At 41.6% G+C, this 22,820-nt stretch overlaps 1 protein-coding gene and 1 non-coding gene across 7 annotated transcripts in view; both read right to left on the bottom strand.

Moving 5' to 3' along the window:
• atg10 (ATG10 autophagy related 10 homolog (S. cerevisiae)) overlaps positions 1-22,820 on the bottom strand; it is a 246,932-nt gene that overhangs the window by 142,971 nt on the left and 81,141 nt on the right. The window lies entirely within an intron of this gene.
• Positions 664-862, bottom strand: LOC145343577 (U2 spliceosomal RNA). The gene has a single exon (XR_013886736.1). It is a non-coding gene; the product is annotated as a U2 spliceosomal RNA (small nuclear RNA).

Genomic DNA, 22,820 nt, shown 5'->3' with positions numbered 1-22,820 from the left:
GCTTTACACTCATTTATTTTTCACTATAATTAGTGAACAATGGAATCTACATCTCTTGGTCTTGTTTTGCCAAATTGTGTGTCTTTTTGTAAGCTTTGGTTGTGATCCTCAACTCTTTTAGTGGAATATATGCTCACCAGAGGCCACCAAGGTACCTGAAAATCTTTCATTTTTGATACATCATTTGTTAAATGGAAGTTGAAGAAATCACCCAGACTGGATCACAAAACTTTGTCCCTGCTCTTTTCATTGACTTGCCCCAATTTATTACACAACTGATGGACTTTATCACTTTTGCAACATTTCCATAAATCAAATACTATATTCAGTGCAAATTCTACCGTACTCAAATGTCATGTTCCTTCAGAAAGATACCAAGGCTAAAATTATCCTAGTTTTCCACTTAATGAGTTTTCTCCAGCATCCCAGTGAAGCCAGTAGTGAAGCTTATTGTTGGTTATTTTTCGTTAAGCTAATACTTAAAGGCAAGATATTCTGTGTTAGCCTGATGGAAGTAGCTGTAACAAAGTAGTGCTGACAAGTTTAATTTTTTTTTTGTTTTTATTCCAATGCAATCAAATCAAGTCCAATTCAGAGTCTCAACAAGTTGAGACATTCCCGATCCAAGCTGAAAAGACAGGGCTCTCACCTCCTGTCTTGGGCTTGATCTACATGATCCAAGCTGATTGGAGTAGGTATAGCTCCTCCTCCAAGGCTTGATCTAATTTGCATCTTAGCCAAAAGGCCGAGATGCAGCTTTTAAAAATTGCTTCAAATGAAGCTAAGGTGTAACCTAATGACTTCAACCAAGCGCAGCATGTCGATACTACACTTAATCTTAGCCAAAAGGCCAAGAAACAATGCTGACAAGTATAAATTTACTATAAATAGCAAACATAATTCACTGTTCTTAACAAGTTTATAACAAGATTCCAACTTTTATAACACCAGGCCTTCTTTTCAGTTAAACTATTATATATGCAGAATTAGCTTTAAATTAGCTTAATGTGTGTTTCTGTACTTGTGTGTAAGAAAGGATTTAATAAATTCAGTTTACTTTCATTTAGAAAAGTTCCCAGGAAATTTGTGGGGTCGGTTTAGATGCATAAATGTTAATGAGGTTTTTATGACTCTAAAACAAACACCAGGTATAAAAAAACTGGGTTGTTGCCTAGCAACCAGTGGCTGCACAGAGACAGCAAAAATCAGTTAGTTCAAATAAGAGATCAGTGCAGTTGGAAGCAGGATTCCTTTGGTACTGGCATAACACAGTAAGAGGTCTCAACACCAAGTTAAAGTCCAACAAGTTTATTTGATAGTAAACCCACTAGCTTTCGGGGTTTGCCTCTTTGTCAGGTGAGCGGAGAGTTCTGGTCACAAACAGAGCATATAAAGGCACACACAGTTTACAGAATATTCTTTCTTCAATTTGAAAATTTACAGTATTCTGTAAACTGTGTGTGCCTTTAAATGCTCCGTTTGTGACCAGAACTCTCCACTCACCTGACGAAGGGGCAAACCCCAAAAACTAGTGGGTTTACTATCAAATAAACTTGTTGGACTTTAACCTAGTATAGTGAGTCTTCTTACTGTGTTTACCCCAGTCCAACGCCAGCATCTCCACATCATGACTGGCAGAACAGGCAGGGCAATGCACACAGTTAGAAAATAAATCCCAAGTTAAAACCATGGAGAGGAACAGAAGCCAATCCCAGAAGACCGTATAATCAAAGGACGAGAATAGGAATATGCAAAAGATTCTGTTAAGGTGAAAGTGATGAGCAGAGACAGAGTCCAAGTTAAAGGCAGGGCTACAAGCTACATAACTGGGGGCATTGGCTTGCAACAAGATAGTGATCCAAATTGACCAGAAAGTCGGCAAATCCTTACTGCAGGCCTGTGAAATAGTTCTGCTCTGCTGGCAGCTGAGTATCTGCGAGATTGTATGGAAATTTGAATGTAAGTGGCGATACAGGACACAGGAACACCACAAGGAGAGGCTGTAACCCTGGGGATAGATCTATGGGGAAGACACCCAAGAGAAAGTTTGTGTGGGGAAAGATGGTCGCACTAATAAAAAAAAAGTTCAAGGGGTTTTCCTCAATGCAGATTAAAGTTTAGAGGAGGTTATTCCAATCCTGAATTGCTCTTGGGAAAAGAAGTGCATTGGAATGTGTGAAACTGGAGCTGTTGTTTGTAAATTCTTTGAGTTTGGTAGTTTTTGGGTGTGACGTACTGCTTCAAAATATGCCTCTTTGAAGAAGATTGGCTTTGACCTCAGCAGCTGGGAAGAGAGTGCACTGACTTTTGATTTGATTTATTATCACATTAATACATGAAAAGTACTGTTTCTTGCATGCTATACAGATAACGCACACTGTACACAGAAAAGGAAAGAAGAGTGCAGAATATAGTGGTACACTCATAGTTAGGGTGTAGAGAAAGATCAACTTATAGCAAGGTAGGTTCATTCCAAAGTCTGACGGCAGCAGGGAAGAAGCTATTCTTGAGTCGGTTGGCACATGTCCATAGACTTCTGTATCGTTTTCCTGATGAAGAAGCTGGAAGACAGTACGTCCGGGGCGCGTGGAATCCTTAATTACGCTGGCTGCTTTTCCGAGGTAGCAAGGGGTATAGTCATAGTCAATGGATGGAAAGCTGGTTTGAGTGATGGACTGGGCTTCATTCACAATCCTTTGTGGTTTCTTGTGATCTTCGACAAAGCAGGAGCAATGCCAAGCTGTGATACAACCAGAAAGAATGCTTTCTATGGTGCATCTGCAGAAGTTGGCAAGTCGTAGTGGACATGCCAAATTTCCTTAGTCTTCTGAGAAAGTAGAGGCATTGGTGCACTCTCTTAACGATAGTGCCCGCATGGAGGAACCAGTACAGGCTGTTGGTGACCTGGACACCTAAAAGCCTGAAGCTCTTGACCATTTCTACTTTGTTCATATTGATGTAGACAGGGGCAGGTCCTCCTGTACACTTCCTTAAGTCGATAACTATCTCCTTCATTTTGTTGACATTGAGGGAGAGATTATTATTGTCACACCAGTTCACCAGATTCTCTATCTCTTTCCTGTACTCTGTCTCATCATTGTTTGAGATCCAACCAACTATGATGGTGTTATCAGCAAATTTGAAAATGGAGTTGGAGGGGAATTTTGCCACATAGTCATAAATATATAAAGAGTACAATAAGGAGCTAAGGGTACTGGTGTTGAGGATGATCGTGGAGGAGGTGCTGCTGCCTTTCCTTACTGATTACGGTCAGAAGTTCAGGATCCAGTTGTAAAGGGAGGCGCTGAGCCCCAGGCCACGGAGTTTGGAGATGAGTTAGGAGTAATGGTGTTCTTTGTTCATGGACAAAGACTGTCCATGATGGCGAACTCTATTTCGCCAAGATCTAATAGCTGGTTTTGAAGCAGGGCAGATGACAAAGGTCAAATATGTGAGAGCAAGAAAGTAGTTCAAAAAAGCATACAAGCTCTCATTGACACTGCCTGACCAACTGATGGATTAATAACTGACTACCAACATAAAATGAGCATTTTGAATTTCTTTTTCCCCTTCACCTTTTACTTGCTCTTTTCCAACTCCTTTACGGTTACCCATCATCTCTTACAATCCCCTCTCTTTTCGCTCATCCTTTCTTTTCTCGCTCTCGCCACTCTAGTACTTTGTGGCATGTGTCTTCCTCGCTCCCAGGGACTGCCATTACTATATTTGATTGCTCACTGAATATTTTAAGAGAGGCACATCAGCCTTTGGGCCTTTTTTTGGTTCTGGAGCTTGTGCCAGCCTAGCAATGTGATCAACTAGGAGACAATGGTATCTTGATTATATGAGAAAAAAAATAAGCTGGTAGATGGAGAATATTGCAGCAAGTGTGAAGTTATTCACTTCTGTCGTAAAAATAGAAAAGCACTGTATTTTTTTTTAAACTATGAAACTTGTCAGTATTGATGTTCAAAGGGGCTTGAGTGTGCTTGTACAAGGCATGCAGTAAGTTAGCAAGCAGGTGCAGCAAACAATTAGAAAAGCAAGTGGCATGTTAGCCTTTATTACAAGAGAACTTGTATACAACAATAAAACGTCTTGTTACAAATATACAATGCTTTAATGAGAACACATCTCAAATAGTGGCAGTTTCAGTCTCCACATTTAAGAAAAATGTGCTTGATTTGGAGGCGGAACAGTGAACACTCACTAAACTGGTCCCTGGGATGAGGAGATTGAGCTATAATGAGGGCTGACCAACGTAGACTTAAATTATATGGAGTTAAGGATGAGAAGCAATCTCACTGAAACTCAGAAAATTCCAAAGGGGCTTGAGGGGGTACAGGCTGAGAGATTGTTTCTGCTAGTCAGTGATTCTAAAACACAGGATAAGGGACTACTCACTTAGGACTAACATGAGGAGGAATTACTTCAGCCAAGGGATTGTGAATCTTTGGAATTTTCTACCTCACAGCATTGTGGATGCTGCATTGTTGAATACATTTAAGGCTGCGATAAACAGATTTTGGACTCTCAAGGAATTGAGGGATATGGAAAGCAGACAGGAAAATGGAGTCAAAAGCCAACTATCAGCCATGACTATATTCAATGCGTCAGAGCAGGCTCAACAGGCCATATGGTCTATTCCTGCTCATATTTCTAATGATCTATTTTCTGAGTAATTGTAACAAAGCGAGCTGCCCACCATTAAACTTACTCAAAGAAGGTAATGTTTTAGCAGTATATGGATCCCAAGCAGCTTGGTGTATACAAGGAATGGGCTGGCTCATGCTTGGTACAGCATTTCTTTCATTGTCGTTAAAATAATGATGGAAGTTCCATATCACAAATCACTTGGAAACTGCTTGTTGACTTTATACATTCCACTTTAAATTATTCTAGATGTGGATTCCTAAGTAACAACACTCTTTAGTGTCAAGGGGAGGAATCATGCATTATGTAGCTAGGTACTAATGAACATCTAGTATTGCTGATGCGCATGATGTTGCAATTCTCTGCATTGAATCTAATTCCCACATATTGGCCCATTTCATGAGATTATTTAGATCATCCTGGAGGCTAAACCTCATCTGCTGCTTCAGTAATAGCTTGTACATTAGGCAGTCATCTGCAAAGAGTCTGACTTGATTTTCCATCTTGGATGTCATTTATAAAGAGAAGAAACAAGCGTGGGCCCAGAGGTTACTTTGCGGCACGCTACTTACAACTAGTTTCCAGTTTGAGCCTTCCCTATTCACTGAGACTCTGTTACTGTTTGGTAAGAAATGTTCTGATCCATTTCTTAATATATCTTTGGACTTCATAATGGTCTAGTTTGTCCAGTAGTTTTACTGGGGTACATAGTTGAAAACCTTAGGTGACACGGTGGCACAGTGTTTGGCATTGCTGCCTCACTTGAACTGAATTTATTTATTATTGTTACATGTATTGAGGTACAGTGAAAAATATTGTTTTTTGTGAGCTGTCACAGATAAGATATACTGTTCATAGACTGCACAGTGCCTGGGAGTTTTTGAAGCTTGGCTCTTAAATGTATCAATATTGATTCCCTTCCATTGTGACTCTTTCCTGATGGTTTTCAATGCACTGGTACCTCGATGCAAGATGCATTGCTGAGTGGTCACTTATCCTGGAATGGGACCTGACCAATACCATGAAGTAGGATGTGTGTAACAAGATAATTCAGTAAGTTCTCAGTTCCATCGGTCTGCCTCTGAGTCGTAAAATTGGCCACTTGCTTTAACAAGCAGTCAGTTACTATAATTACTAACTTTTCCTTAAGTGGGTTTGTGGCACACTGGGGGCTATTTTGATTCCAAGAAAGATTAGAGACATTAAGGTCCCGATTGAATATGATGGAGGGTAACAATGTTGTATTAATACATGTCATTAAGTTGGCATCTAGGTCCTTCAGTGATTCCTTGGGGCTGCTGGATTCCTAAATAGTAAGCTTGCTAAAAAATTCTCAACTCCCTAAGCCCATTCCTTCCCAGAGGGTCAACTTGCACCATACTAACTACATACGTGTCGAAAAAAAATCTTGTGAAACCTGGAATCAAGGCTTGACTGCAATAAAGACTCCTTCGTCTTCAGTAGATCTGTTTTTATGATCTACTGTGAAACTTTCCGGAAATATTTCAACAGTGTGAATATTTTTGTCAAGTTTAGATTCAGTAGCTATGATAACATTGAGTTTTACTTGGCTGATGAGTAACTCTAATTGAGTTACTTTCCCTCAGTCACCATTGCAATTTATGTTTGCAATCCTGTACGAGTTTAATTTAGGACGATTTTGAAGAGTAGCTCTCATCTTTCTGGTGTTTTGGTTGGTATTGAAAGATTGTTGACTTCATGCAGATCTGGTTACATGTGACCATCTATCTTCTGATCCTGTCCAATTGAGTCTTAGTGGGACAATTTGTCTTTTCTGCTGCCTATGTTGCTTCACTTTGGATTAACTTCCATTCATCCACCTATCTTCTGTTAATTTTAACTTCACTGGTGTAGCTTTCCTTATAAGTACTTTGGCTGGTGGTTCATTTGGCTTGTAAGATGCTGATAAGCAATCAAATCTATTCCTTGGACCTGGGTTGAATCCAGCAGTCCATGTATTCAACTATCACAGGCATGACAGGACCACATAGTATCTATGTAATATGATGTGACAGTATTTCAACTGATGCTTCAGAACAACTCTATACCACCTTGAGCAACGGGAGCACATAATACATTCTATTTTACAGGCATTAAAAAAGTGTTTGCAAGGCCACTTCATTGCTTAAACTTCTAACACGTAGCTTCATTTGGTTCAGGATTACCATTATTGTCTCCAGGTAACAAATATGAAAAAAAGAGAGCAAAAGTAGAAAATGACAGTTAACATCAACTAAATGTTTTCTATAGGCATATAAACAGAAGAAAACATGGTAAAAGGAGGAGCAAGAGGGGGTTTATGCACTAGATGAGTGATTTGCATCTGTCTTTATCAAGGAGAATGATGCTGCCAAAGGCATAGCAGAAGGCAAGATAGTTGAGACACTGGATGTGTTAAAATTAATCAAGAGGTATTAGGTAGGCTGGATGTACTTAAAGCTGATAAAGTCACCAGGGCCAGATGAGATGCCAGATGACAGAGATAAGGGTGAAAATTCCTTAGATTAAGTGGTAGTGCCAGAGTTTTAGAGAATTGCAAATGTTCTACTCTTGCTCAAAACAAAACCCGCAAAGGTAACTCCAGCAACTACAGACCAATCATTTTAATATTGTTGGCGGGAAAGCTTTTAGAGATGATAATACAGGATAAAATTAACAGTCGCTTGGATAAAATGAATTAAGGAAAGCCACTACGGATTTGTCAAGGGAAAAATCATGTGTAACTAATTTGCTCGCATTTTTTGATGAGATTGGGCTGAAGATGGCTGTGGCATAACAAACTTCAAAAGGTATCAGATAAAATGCTACATAACAAGCTTGTCAGCAAAGTTAGAAATCATGAAATAAAGGAACAATAGCAGCAGGGACATAAAGTTGGCTAAGTGAACCAAAATAGAATAGCGCTGAACAGTTTTTTACACTGGTTTATTATGGGGTTTCCAGGGGTCAGTTTTAGGACCCTTACTTTTTCTGATATATAGTGATGACCTAGACATGAGTGTTCAGAGCATAATTTCAAAATTTGCAGATGACACAAAACTTGGAAGTATTGTGAACTGTGAGGGGATAATTATAAACTTGGACTTGACATTGACGAGCTAGTGGAATGGGCAGACAAGTGGCTGATGGAATTTAATGAAGAGAAGTGTGAAGTGATTCATTTTGGCAGCATGAATGGGAAGAGAAAATATAAAATAAAGGGTAAAATTCTAAAGGAGGTGCAGGAGCAGAGCCATTTAGACGTAAATGTGCAGAAACCATTAAAGATGATACAGAAGTGTTAACAAAGTACGTGGGATCTTTGGCTTTACAAACAAAGGCATAAAATACAAAAGAAAGGAAACTATGGTAAACCTACATTGATGTGGGTATGCCGGCGTTGGACTGGTGTAAACACAGTAAAAAGTCTGACAACACCAGGTTTTAGTCCAACCGATTTATTTGATAATAGACTCACAAGCTTTCGAGGTTTCCCTCTTCGTCAGGTGAATGGTGAACAATGGTTTGGCCTTAAATGGAGTATTTGATCCACCACCCTTTAGAAAGATATTAGAGAAGGTGCAGAAAAGATTCCACAAGAAGATTTCCAGAGGTGAGGAACTTCAGCTACATGAATAGATTTGAGGAGGTGCTGTGCTGCTTAGAATAGGGATGACTAACAGAAGATTTGATCAAGGTGTTCAAAATCATGAGGGGTCTGGGAGAAACAGTTTCTGTTGGCAGAAGGGTCGAGAATCAGAAGTCACCATTACTTCTACCAAAACATCCAGGTTATTAAATTTAAATGAACTGGATCAAACGATAAAAGACTAGAAAACAGCAGGTGGGATTAAGAGTCTAGCAATCCTGCTGCATCAATTATGGCCACACAGGCTTTAAATGCAAACTCAAAAGTGGAATCCTTTGTCTATTGCTCGATTTCTTCTGTCCAGTCTTTTCTCAATTTGAGAGACAGTTTTTATCAAGTATTTCATGACACAGAGTATATATTGATCCTTGTAACATGCAGTGAAATAAAATCTAGTTATCAATTAATGTTAAAGAAAATGATTTCATTCAGTCTCAGAAATTTACCATCCAATTTTGGATATCATGAAACCCACTGCCATACCCCGAAACACACACTTGACAGAAAGCTAAATAAATTCCCATGCACCTCATTTGGAAGGACACCAGTCGGAATCAGTTTCAAAGATGCAATGCAACTCAAAATCAGATTGCATTACAAACCACATTTGAATAATTTAACATGTCAATGCTTTGATGTGACCACAGTTTAATGCAATCCATCCTGTGTCTTGTTCTGTACATGTCCCATTCATCAACTCTAACTGTAGTTTATCATAATTAGCCATTGAGGTATCTCTTTTACATTTTTCACGGCTCCCCCCCATGATTCATTAGGTATCTTTTGATGTGGTACTGAGGCACACAAAAAAAGAAGGTCCCAATTTTGGCTCTGATTTGTGCCACATTTGACCTGAGTCACAGGAGTTGAAATATTATAATTGGCTTCAGCAATCCTGGGATAGACAGAAGGAAAATAAGTGACCCATTCCTGATAGAAATCCAAGGAGACAGGAATGATCCCAGCATGGAATTCCCTTCAAGTGAACAGCCTGTAATAATTACTACCTTTGTACAAACATAAAAGCTGATCAACATGGATAAATTACGAGAGTTTGTGTCTATGAAACTAAACCCCAGCATGGGTCAACTTCTTCAGAAGAAAACCAGCAAAAAACAAAGTCTCAAATACAAAATATGGTTATGTGAAATAAATAGAATAAAAAGAGAAAGAAATAAGCAACTTCACATGCAGAACTTCTGAACGTTGTCAAACCTGGGCACTGTGCTTCAGTTGTGAGCCTTCGGTTAAAATCTGCTAGTGTATTAACTTGACTGGTTAATAAATAGACTGCACATTAAATACCTGCTACAAAATACAAGCAATAAAAATGACAGAAAACTGACACATTGCTCAAGACTTCTAGATGTAACCAAATGCCATAAATGTAATAGAATTAAACATCAGGTGAGAATATATCCTTTTTGTGAATGTCTGTAGATGGAGCACAACCCTAAATATTTAATAGATTATTAAAAGAAATATTACACTTTATACAAGTGTAACATAAAAGGTTTTCTATTAAAAATAAATCTTCAACATTTATTTTAATCATACTTCATTTAAGTAGGGCCTCCCAAAGAAATCTGTAATATATTAAAGAGTGAATAATCTCTCAATATTCCAAAAGAGCATACTCTGTGATGAACAGATTACTGTAAAGATGTGGATCAAAGATATTGTATATATATTTATAGCATACAATGGGATTATTTAGCCAATCATGTCCGCACTGACAAATGTCATTCAGCTTGTTGTGGTAAATAAACATGCTCAGCAGAGTAAGGGTTAATGTGGGTCTGGAAAACAGCATCGCCTACAGGATTATGTCACATGGTGAACAACACCATGCATGATAGTTACCTAAATAGTTAAAGACTACTAATAAGGGGTTCATGTTTAAACTTACAAGTCTCAAGATCACCTTGCTGAGACATTTAAAAGCACAGATCACTGCCTAATCCTGAATCCCACTCTTGGGCTGTAGTCTTGTAGGTAACAGCACTTCAAGTGTAGTTCCTATATTTTTAAACATTAAGAGGATTTCAGCCTCCACCACCCTTCAGGCAGCGAGTACCAAATCCTCATCACCCTATTGGTCAAAAAAGTTCCCCTAAAATCCCTTCAAACTAGCTTTCACCCTTAATCTATGCTCCTGGTTATGGCCCCTTTAATTGGGGGAGGCAATGGTTTAGAGATAATGTCATTAGACTGGTAACCTGAGGTCTAGGCTATCACTCTGGGGAAATGCTCAAATCCCAGCAGGGCAACTGGTGGAATTTAAATTCAATTATTGTAATTTTAAAAATCTTGAACAAAGTTAAGTATATTTGGGTCATTATTAACAGTGTAATATTTTGATACAGTATTAAATATAATTGTGCAACTGTTACAAAAAAGACTAAGGATCAGATTATCATGGAAGAGGCAAGATGGTGAATTCAGGAAACTTCCTGACCTGGCAAACCTGTCTCCATTAAAAAGGCCCCTACTGCCATATTTTCATTCCAGGGAGGTGAGGGTGAATTAAGACAACCCGCCACCTTCACAGACAAGCATGAGGTGGCAAGAGAGACAGGTGAATGGCCAAGCCAGCAATCCAGAAGGCCTACCTTCAATTACAGGGACTTTGGCCCAGTTTTAATGATAAATGTCAGGCCCTCAAATACTCACCCACTCCATCTCCCATCTACTCCACGCACCACCTCACATTCCCCATGCTTCCCTGTAACCTCGATAACCATTCACTCAGTATCCACTACGGGCAGGAATTGAGCTCTCACTCAAATTCACCTCATACTGGGAAATAAAAACTCTCACTCGCTAAATCCATTAAAAATGTAAATGCCTCAAGTGGTCAACTTGTATAAACAAATATATATTTCACTAAACCAGGCATATAATCCTTTATTAAGATCACAAAACTGTTGCATTCTGAACAGAGCCCTGATGAGCTACATGGTTCCAGAGCATTTTAAACCCAGTCAAGCATTCATAATGGGTTCAGCTGTAATAATAAACTATTATCAATGCAAACAATAGCACCTACTGAAACTGAAAAAAAGATGGTCTTTTTCTTTCTAAGCTAAATCAAATGTCCTGTCAATCAAAGCAATCCAGGAATAGAGACAGAATTTAATGCCTACCCCTGAGGCAAATTTGGAGGTGGGCACATTTAATCAGGTTAAATTTTTTGAGTTGGAAACTCAGCCACATTCCTACCTCTGCTTTCAGTCCAGAGCAGGAAAACTCACAGATGTCTTTCCAGCCCCGATGACAATTGAGGTTGTTAGGTGGAAAATAATGCCCACTTAACAGCCTCATTCTGGGGCCACTGGAATTTAACCTGAGGCACAATGGTCACTGTGGGGGAAAATGAAAAGCCAATCTTATCATGTTTGCTTGCAGGAACCCAGGCGCCTGACTGAAAAGCCCGGCATCAAAAAGGTGGCTTCCACTGACAGCCACCACCCTGCTCTTTCTTTTGACACCCGCCCCGCCCCCCCCCGCCGCCCCCCCCCCACCCCGCCCCCCCGTAGCCAGCAACCCCTTCCCTGCAAACCCCAGTCCCCCTCCTTGCCCACCTGCTACATGTTCCTCACTGATCCTCGATTTCTGGCATGTGTGTTGTCGGAAGCTGCTAACATTCCCAGTGACACAGCCTGCAACGGAGATCTGCTGGCCTAGGTTTGGCTGGCAGCTCTCAAGGCAGGGGGGAGATGGGAATTCACTGAGGGCCCTTGATCCTGGAAAAGGCCCACCACTGTCACTTAAGTTCCTGACTGGCACTTAATGTAAGGGCCTTCCCTGAAGGTTATAGTATATTACTGTCATTGGTTCTCTAGTCAACCGGCAAAATCCCTGTCGCCTAGATTAAATCCTATTCCAAGGCTGCGAATTTCTGGTCCCACCAGTTGCGAGAATCATTTGTTGGTTAGACAGAACGTTTGATGGACCAGTAAAAGGTCTGTTGACTTTGGAGAAGAATTTCCGGTTCTGTGGCAGGATGGACTAGAAAATCCTACCCAAATATCTGCTTATTTATCAAAATGAACGTGAAGTATTTTCAAATCACTCCAAATATTACACTGGAGATCCCAAACAGTGTTGTCTTCAGTTTTGGAGACATGGCAGCATTATTCCAATGGGGAAGCTATTCTAATGCATCTCACCACTTACATAATGCTGATTATGTAAGTGGTCTTTGCAGGAAAAACGTTAACTTTGCAGGACAGAACCCTGTAATTAATTCCTGTAGTAAAAATACATCTAACTTACAATATACCATTGAACTACTGCAACTGAAAGAACATTTCTTTTGCATTCCAAAATCTGTCAATTAAAGTATTCCAAGAGCAGGTGGCTGCTTTTTTGCCTCTGCACCGTCCTCACCAACCCCCTCACCTGCCCCTGGTTCATACCTCCTCCAAGAGATCATGAACTGTGGCTACTTACTGAAGGGGCCTGACTCCACAAACTTTGCAGAGGAATTAAACTGCCCACTCCAACAACGGAGCCAGCTTGGACAAGCATGCAAATTGGAGGCAATCCTCTGCACCATTCTCCCATGCTGACAGATTTGTCCAAAATGGGAGTGAGAGTGCAGTCTCTAAATTGGATCCTGTTCACCATTTTTAAGAGTTCTGAATCTCTCTGACTCAGCAGGAATCTAGGCTTTAAATGTTCATCCATTTTTAGCTTACTCATCAATTTGGGGAGTTGGTGGTGTAATGGCGTTGTCACTGGACTGGTAATCCAGAGACCTTTGATGATGCTCTGAGGGACAGAAGGTGAAATTTGAATTCAATAAAAATCTGAAATTAAAAAAATGTAATGATGACCAGGAAACCATTGTCCATTGCTGTAAAAACCCATCTTGTTCACTAATATTCTTGAGGGAAGAAAATCTGTCATCCTTACCTAGTCTACATGTGACTCCAGACCCACAGCAATATGGAACTTAACTGCTCGCTGAAATGCCCGAGCAAGCCACTCGAGTCAAGGGCAATTAGGGATGGGCAATAAATGTTAGCACAGCCAATGGTGCCACGGCCCATGAATGAAATTTGGGTGAAAGACCTAACAGCAAAAGCAACAGTGTAGTACTCTACTGTGTTTAACCTAATAGCTTATTTTTACCCAATTATCTCCTTCTGAAGTGCATAAAAATTTTGGCAGCTCAAGGTGTATAACTCTAGTGCAGGTGTGATGAAATTTCCTTAAATGACAATGTTTCTATGGAGGAATCTATTTATCATGAGCTTTCAGTCACTGAATGTTGTCAATTGTTTCACTGCCTTTTTTATTGCGTCTGCCATCTTGTCTGGTGCTGTTGATAGTTCTTGGATAGACTATACATTTCCACTCCTTAATAAGTTTAAGAAGTTGTTCAAAGATTGTCCTTCCCTCTTAATGTCATCTTTCAAAGTGCAAAGCCAATATTTTTGTGAGACAGCATATAGTTCAACTGCTAATAGCAATTTCTCAGTAATCCATGTATTTCAAACCTACACGGCTCCATTCCAATATGTTAAGAATTAACCCCTTCCATTTTTAAAGACAGTTTAAATGATTTTAAACCAAAACTACAAATTATATACAATCGCTCAGATCATTGAGATTGACTCAACTGTCCCCTGAAATGTCCGAGATATTCTTCAGTTCAAGTTCTTGAGACAGAGGACAGGATTTTACATGGATGGTCCTCTCCACCTGATGGGAAGTTTGGACAATCTTGTATCGGTCACTAGTGGACACCTCAACTCCATTTTATATTCATCAAGCAAGCAATTAATTGTCAACCTCCATCCCTTTGAGCAAGAGGGTCCTGTTCCCAACAATTGGCAACTACTGAAAGCTCATGATAAACAGATGGATTCCTCCATTAAAACATTGTCATTTAAGGAAATTTCATCACACCTGCACTGGAGTTATACAACATGAGCAGCCAAATTTTTATGCACTTCAAAAGGAGATAATTGGGTGAAAATAAGCCAAACAGAAGGACTGGAGTTTTTCAGTTCCAGCAATGCCACTAGGCGTGATGCCCACCACTGGGACTACAGCCAATCAGGACCTGTCATGATGTTGGAAGGCAACAAAACAGTACAAAGTCGAGTCAGGTCAGGCTTGCTGACAGGAGTAGGGGTGAGAGAAGTGTGGAAGAAAGGATGGCAGTTGTTCCTGAAGGAGGGTCAGTATCTCATTTGGGGCAGCCACTGACACTCAGAGGTCCTCTGTAGGTCACAGTGTGCCCAAATAGGAGACTCCCTGCCCAAGCCCACAGGAAGCCACCAGGATATATCTGGCAGGCTCTCCACAGGGCAAAATGACCATGGTAAAATTCCTGTGGCAGCAGGAAAAGACAGAATTGACCACTTAAGGACCTCAATCGACCACATGGCTGGCAGACTGGCCATCATCTTCCATGTGGCAATGGGAAGTCATACATATTATAATGTATAACAGAATCAAGATGTCCCAAAGTACTTTAAAATGAACTACGTTTGACATACAGAGTGAAATATTATCAAAGAAACAGCCAAGTGTTGGTTCTGGCATGAAAAACGGAATGGTTCCCGCCAACAGCATCACCATATCTTTGGACCGAATTTTATGCCTCATTAGTAATAATTTTTATACCCTCAAGAATCACGTTGCTCCGGAGGCGTGTTCCCTCTAATTTGCCCATCCCAAAATGACTTAACTGCTGCAGGTACTGGGTGACTCTATATAAAAACTACTCCCCTGCACTCACTCCAAAACAACGTCCTGACTGGGTACCACTTGTCCCAGAGGAGCCATCCTCCCTCCAGCCACTGCTCTCCTCAAAGATGGCTGGGATTCAACAGCACCTCAAGATGTTGCTGTCGTGGATGCTCCCCAGAAAACAGGCATACACCTGCATGGAGCGCATTGTGTGGTCACAGACAAGCTGCACACTGAGGAAACAAAGAAGATTACAACATAGTTCCAGACCTTTCGACCCTGCAAACGTGCACCAACCATGCTCCCAGACTGAACTAAAACTGTTTACACTTCTGGGGACCATTTCTCTTTATTCCCATCCTATTCGTGTACTTGTCCAGATGCCCCTTAAAAGTCACTATCGTATCCACTTCCACTATGTCTCCCAGCAGCGAGTTCCAGGCACCCACGACCCTTTGTGTAAAAAACATGCCTCGTACATCTCCTTTAAACCTTGCTCCTCGTACCTTAAACTTACGCCCCTGGTAATTACTCTTCCACCCTGGGAGAAAGTTTCTGGCTATCCACTCTGTCCAAGCCCCTCATAATCTTGTAGACTTCTATCAGGTTGCCCCTCAACCTCCATTGTTCCAGTGAGAACAAACCAAGTTTCTCCAATCTCCTCTCATAACTAATGCCTCTATACAGGCAACATCCTGGTAAATCTTTTCTGTATCCTCTCCAAAGCCTACACATTGTTCTAGTTGTGTAGCGACCAGAATTGAACACTATGTTCCAAGTGCCGCCTAACTAAGATTCTATAAAGCTGCAACATGACTTGTCAATCTTTAAATGCAATGCCCCGACTGATAAACCAAAATGCCATATGCCTTCTTGACTACCTTCTCCACCTGTGTTGCCACTTTCAGTGACCTGTGTAGTACCTTACACCCAGATCCTTCTGCCTACCAATGCTCTTAAAGGATCTGCTATTAACTGCATACTTTCCATCTGTATTAGACCTTCCAAAATGCATTATTTCACATTTGTCCGGATTAAACTCCATTTGTCATCTCTCCGCCCAAGTTGCCATCTATATCTTGCTATATCCTCTGACAGTCCTCATCGCTATCTGCGATTCCATCAAACTTAGTGTCATCTGCAAACTTACTAATCAAACCAGCTACATTTTCCTCCAAATCATTTATATATATATTACGAACAGCAAAGGTCCCAGCACTGGTCCCTGAGGAATGCCATTTGTTACAGCCCTCCATTCAAAAACACACCCTTCCACTGCTACCCTCTGTCTTCTATGACCAAGCCAGTTCTGTATCCATCCTGCCAGCTCACCTCTGATCCCATGTGACTTCACATTTTGATCAGCCTGCCATGAGGAACCATGTGAAAGGCCTTACAGAAGTCCATGTAAAGAGCATCCACTGCCCTACCTTCATCAAACATTTTGTCACTTTCTGTTGAGGGCAGTGCAGTTGATGTTGTCTACATGGACTTTAGCAAGGCCCTTGACAAGATGCCTCATGGTAGGTTGTTGCATAAGATTAACTCACGGGATCCAGGGCGAGGTAGCTAAATGGATACAAAATTGCCTTGATGACAGAAGATGGCAAAGGGTTGGTTTTCAAACTGGAGATCTGTGACCAACGGTGTGCCTCAGGGACTGATGCTGGGTCCACTGTTATTTATATTAATGATTTGGATGCAAATATAGGAGGCATGGTTTGTAAGTTTGCAGATGACACCAAAATTGGTGGCATAGTGAAGACGGTTATCTCAGATTGCAACGGGAGCTTGATCAATTGGGTCAGTGGGCTGACGAATGGCAGATGGCGTTTAATTTAGATAAATGTCAGGGGATGCATTTTCGTAGATTGAATCAGGGCAGGACTTACTCAGTTAATGATAGGGCGTTGCAGAGAGTTACAGAACAAAGAGATCTAGGGGTACAGGTTCATAGTTCCTTGAAAGTGGAGTCACAAGTGGACAGAATGTTGAAGACGATATACGGCATGCTTGGTTTCACTGGTCAGAACACTGAATACAGGGGTTGGAATGTCTTGTTGAAGTTGTACAAGACATTGATAAAGCCACACTTGGAATACTGTGTTCAGCTCTGGTCATCCTATTATAGAAAGAATAGTAAACTAGGAAGAAGGCTGAAGAGATTTACTAAGATTCTACCAGGACTTGATGGATTGAGTTATAAGGAGAGGCTGGATAGACTGGGACTTTTTCCTCTGAAGCGTAGAAGGTCGAGGAGTGATCTTATAGAGATCTATAAAATAATGAGAAGCACAGATCAGCTAGATAGTCAATATCTTTTCCCAGAGGTAGGGGAATCTAACACTAGAGGGCACAGAATGAAGGGGAGAGATACAAGAGGGTCCAGAAGGCCAATTTTTTCACAGAGGACGGTGAGTATCTGGAACAAGTTGCCAGAGGTAGTAGTAGAGGCAGGTACAATTTTGTATTTTAAAAAGCATTTAGACATTTACCTGAGTAAGATGGGTATAGAGGGATATGGGCCAAATGCAGGCAATTGGGACTAGCTTAGGGGTTTAAAAAAAAAAGGGGCAGCATGGACAAGTTGGGCTGAAGGACCTTTGTCCATGCTGTAAACCTCTGACTCTATGATTCCTCAAAAAACTTGATCAAGTTACTGAGACACGACCTCCCCTTCACAAAACCATGTTGCCTCTCACTAATACGTCCACTTATTTCCAACTGAGGGTAAATCCTGTCTCGATGAATCCCCTCCAATAATTTCCCCGCCAGCGATACAAGGCTCACCAGCCTGTAATTACCTGGATTATCCTTGCTACCCTTCTTAAACAAACATTGGCTATTCTCCAATCTTCTCAGACCTTCCTTGTAACCAGTGAGGATACAAAGATTTCTCTCAAGGCACCAACAATTTCCTCCCTTGCCTCTCTCAGTATTCTGGGGTATATCCCATCAGGAGTGGAATCCTTTGCAGTTCACGAGTGGCACTGCATAGTGGCCTGGAGCTTGCAAAGCCACGTGGTGCATTCAATTAAACCTTGCACCTGGGGAAAGATGCTCCTAGCATCTTGGCTCACCTGGTCCAAATTGATATGTATGTGAGTCCTCACACAAAGGGCATCTGTAATTTCCCAGATGCATTTGTGTGTGATCGACTGGGTGATGCAACACAGGTCGCCCGTGCTGCACTTAACTGAGCCACTCACATCGAAATTCAGAGTGGTTTTGAATTTAAGGGTCACAGGCAGTGGATGCCCTCCCATTCTATATGGTGCCAGCTCTTGTAGGATCTGGCAGAGGTGATCCACTATCCCCAGGGACAGATGCAGCCTCTATGGCACTGAATGACATTTGCAGGGACAATGACTGACTTCAGAAAACCCTCTGTCGGTACCTACGCATCTGCAGAATAGCCCCAGCCTCTCTGTCCTCCAGGGTGCTCATCCTTGCAAGGTCAGTGTCTCTGCTGCTGCTGTATGCCAATATATAGGATTGTTAACTCAACAGGCTCCGTGACCCTCTAGACCATGCATTGTAATTACAGGAAAACCACAGTGCTCTTCTTAGAGTTCATGAGAGAGTCACAACCCTCATCCCTCAATTCCTCTGTGGCTACTACCCAACGGGAGCAACTCAGTCTGTGCCTCAACGCCATTTCTAACAGCCTCCACTCGGACATTGTAGCCACAGCTTCAAATTGGTCCCTGTCAATTCCAGCAGGATGCAGTGCGTGGACCCCCAGGGTCCCAGTGGCAACAAAAGCCTGCAGTCCCCCAACCCCCAAGCCACCCCCAAAGAAACATGATGTCACGTTAGAGGGCAGTCGAGTGGCTGCATGCGACCAGTGTTTGCATCACCAATGCACGCCATCGTTACTCGATTGGGATACGTGATGATCGATATCTCCATCATGCCTTACACTAGGGCTCACATCAGTGTATGATGCCTTTCTGGGAATATCAGCTCAATGCTTGGGACATGCGCTTGCAAAGGGTTAAAAGGTGGCTGCCACTAAATAGCTAGACTGTTTGGCTGCACAGCATTCACTGGCATAACCACTAGTAAGAGGAGACCGGGATGACTGTTTGGCCAAGTGTCTGCCTTTTGTGGCAGGTGAGACACAGCAGAACCGTGAGGCCAGCAATTAGCACGTCCAGCACATTCCAACATGGCATCTGCTTCTCCCGGTCATAAGAGGCGCAGAGTTGAGCAGCCTTCCATGATTCATTGCAATATACCATTACATGCAAGTACCTCTGACAACTGGTGTTGGTCTGCGAACAGCTTCTCCCATTTGTCCTCACACCGCTGCCTGAACATGGGTTCCAATCACACTGCAGTCATCCACCCCCTAGTGTGAGGCCCTTAAGGCCACATGAAGGGAGACGGGGCCCATTTCTAAATCCCCCAATTTGCCCTTACTGCCCAGCCTGTCATGGGACCCCACCCAGATAACTCACAATCACCTGCAATGCTGAGCTTCCTGTTTTCAAGCCCTCCCACCCTCTTGCCAGCCCTGCTAAGTAAGGGCACTCCCTCAGCTGCAACATGGACAGGAACACGGGACAAAGGGCACAGGAAGCACAGCCTACTTACCAACTTCACAACTTCTTTAAAGCAAAGGACATCCAACATGAAGGAAAGGTAAAGCCTGCCAGTGATATCTGCTAACCCACTCACCGAAATGACAATTCTGAGCACCCACCCCTGAGATGAACTTATCCATGTGTACGTTGCCCCCTGAGCAGTACACACTGTGATGGGTGCTGACTGCCTGAGTGCTCACCTCCGAAATCCACCTGGGAGGTGAAGGCACCAGGTTCTTGTTACAAATGGTGCCGACATGATGTCACACTGGCATCTGCTGAATATCTGGTGAGAGAAGTTCCAGAGAGAGTGCTTGCCGGTGACATCCGAATGTATTAAAATTATCTTATTGCGACCCCACCTGTGAGGGGCCAGGAAGATCAGAACTCAAACTCGCCAGCACGAATTATGCTTTCCAGATTTTGAGCATGCTCCACCCAGTTTGAGCATGCCACTGCCACAAACAGAGAATGCAGACTCAAAATCGATCCCCAACTCTGTAATATGTTGGTAAATCTACAAATGATTTGTGAACAACAAAGTCCACAAATCTCAGGAAAAATGAATAACCAGTTAATCAGTTTCTGGTGATGGTACTTAAGTGGAGAATGACGATCAAGACACAAGGAGAGCTTGGTGTTTTTCTCTGAAATGGGAGGTTTTACAACCATTTGAATGGACAGGGCTTCACTTTGATATCTTATTTGAAAGGCAAACCTCGCAAAGTGTCGACCTAGATGGAGGCTTCTGACTTCCCAGGCCAGAATGCTACCAATTGAGGAAAGTTAATGTCAGCTTGGTCCACTTGATAGCATTCTCACCTTAGAATCCCATGGCCACAGGTACAGTATTGTTAAAGGTAATCTAAATGAAGAAACAATTTGTGTGAGAAAAACTGCATCGACAGTGTGAGAACGTCTCGGCCTCATTTAGATGTTAAGAAAGAACATCTTGAAAGCTCAAATTGATTCATAGACGGAATCATGCTTAAGTTAAGGCAAACACAGTAAAAAGTCTGACAACACCAGGTTTTAGTCCAACCGATTTATTTGATAGTAAACGCACAAGCTTTCGGGTTAGTCCCTTCGTCAGGTGAATGGAGAGTTCTGGCCTCAGACAGAGCATATAAAGCACAGACAGTTTACAGATTACTGATTAGAATATGAATCGGCCAACATTGTCCACCTGATACGTTGCAAGAAAGGATGTCCCGAAGCATGGTACATCAGGGAGACCATGCAGACGCCATGACAACGGATGAATGAACATCGCTCGATGATCACCAGGCAAGACTGCTCCCTTCCTGTTGGCCAACACCTCAGTGGTCACGGGCATTCAGCCTCCGACCCTCGGGTAAGCATTCTCCAAGGCGGCCTTCACGACACACGACAGCGCAGAGTCGCTGAGCAGAGACCGATAGCCAAGTTCCACACACGAAGACACACACAGGTGGACAATGTTGGCCGATTCGCATTCTAATCAGTAATCTGTAAACTGTCTGTGCTTTATATGCTCTGTCTGAGGCCAGAACTCTCCATTCACCTGACGAAGGGACTAACCCGAAAGCTTGTGCGTTTACTATCAAATAAATCGGTTGGACTAAAACCTGGTGTTGTCAGGCTTTTTACTGTGTTTACCCCAGTCCAACACCAGCACATCCACATCATAAGTTAAGGCAGGCAGCAGTCAAATGTAGGAGCAGAAAATATTCAGAAGATCATGGTGAATTCCAATAATTGGCTTTGATAATCTTCTCCTATGTAGAGAGCTTCACCCAGTTTGATTTTTCAAGCATTTCCCAGAAATCCCATTGTTTCTCACTGGCCACCAACTGAGAAACAAAGATAAGTCTTCACCTAATTCTGTTTTTTTCCTTCTCTCCAGGAGAGAAGAATCTGTCACACACTTAAATCAGCCGGATTAATAGCTTTTTGGGTTTTGCTTTAGGATATTTGTACAATTACTTTTAATTGATATGGTCATACATATTGCTTTGGGGCAGAACAACAACTCAGGAAACCACAAGAGATGATTAAACACCTGTACTTAAGGGAGAAAGGAAATGTAGCAGACCGTAGGCTCACAGATTGTATAGGAGAAGCTTTTCACGTAAACTCAACTCCACAATGGCAGGGTAGGCACACTAACAAGTAGTTTAGCTAAATTAACATTTATTTTTGTTTTAAGAAAAGCAAATGCATTGTTACCAGTTGAATTCATTGACTGTAATCTTTGCAAAACAGGCTATTTTTAGACTCATTCTGGATTCGTAAATTCAATGCTCTATTAGTGAAAGCTTTCAAACATACAATAAGGGGCTATATCTTATCTCGTAAAAATATTCCTCAGAGAAAACTAAAAATATCTGGAATATTGAGTTGAGAGGAATGTGGATAGAATGGAACTGCTCCTGTTTCTGAAATTCAGACTGAAAATCAACCCTGGTGAATTTTTCACAGTTAATCCAAGTCCAGTGCTCCATTATATTAAAAGGTGTTTCATCAAGAAAAATTAAAATGATTTCTCCTATTTTTGCTCATGTATGGATTTTTGAAAGAAAACAGCATTCTAATTAGTTAATAATGGAAGACTAATAAGCCAGATTTGTTAGGTTCACAGTAGCTACTGAACAGTACTCTTGCCTTGCTCAATAGAAAGAAGCCATGCACACTGGGGGTGGGGGTGAGGGTGAGGGAGACAAGACAGTTATACAGCTGCATCTCAGTGCTGGTGAATTTCCAGCACAATTTGACGCTGCAGACACCAAAAGGATTGGATGAAACGAGAAATGCTGCAGCGATTTCTGCAGTGGCCAGGGATTTGGGGGGAGGGGGGTTGGCTGTAAAATTTCCCATTTCAACAGAATAATTGAGAGTTTTATTCACCTTGTGTTGGATCACAACTGGAGTCCAAATTCAGAATTTTCAACATTGCCCAGAAATATTGCTTTAATCATTTCAGCATCAAGTCTGATCCAAATAGAATCATGTTTAAGACATTCTGCAAAGCTAGCAACACACAAATATTCAAAACAAGCCTTTCCTTCCACTGACAAGACAAATACTTTGGAAGCAAGAGACAAGAGAATGTTGGCAGAGGATCTTTTACTTTTAAAAAAAAAGGAGACTGTTGCTTCAATTGCTGCTATTCAATGACTCGAGAGAGAGAATAAGAAGGAGTAGACCCCGAAAGAATATCTAAAATATTCACAGCTTCACAA

Source organism: Carcharhinus amblyrhynchos, chromosome 5 (assembly GCF_965287045.1).
Source record: "Carcharhinus amblyrhynchos chromosome 5, sCarAmb.v2.hapA, whole genome shotgun sequence".
Classification (NCBI taxonomy): Eukaryota; Metazoa; Chordata; class Chondrichthyes; order Carcharhiniformes; family Carcharhinidae; genus Carcharhinus; species Carcharhinus amblyrhynchos.
Note: the sequence above shows the minus strand (reverse complement) of the source record. Positions and strands in the feature narration are given on the sequence as shown.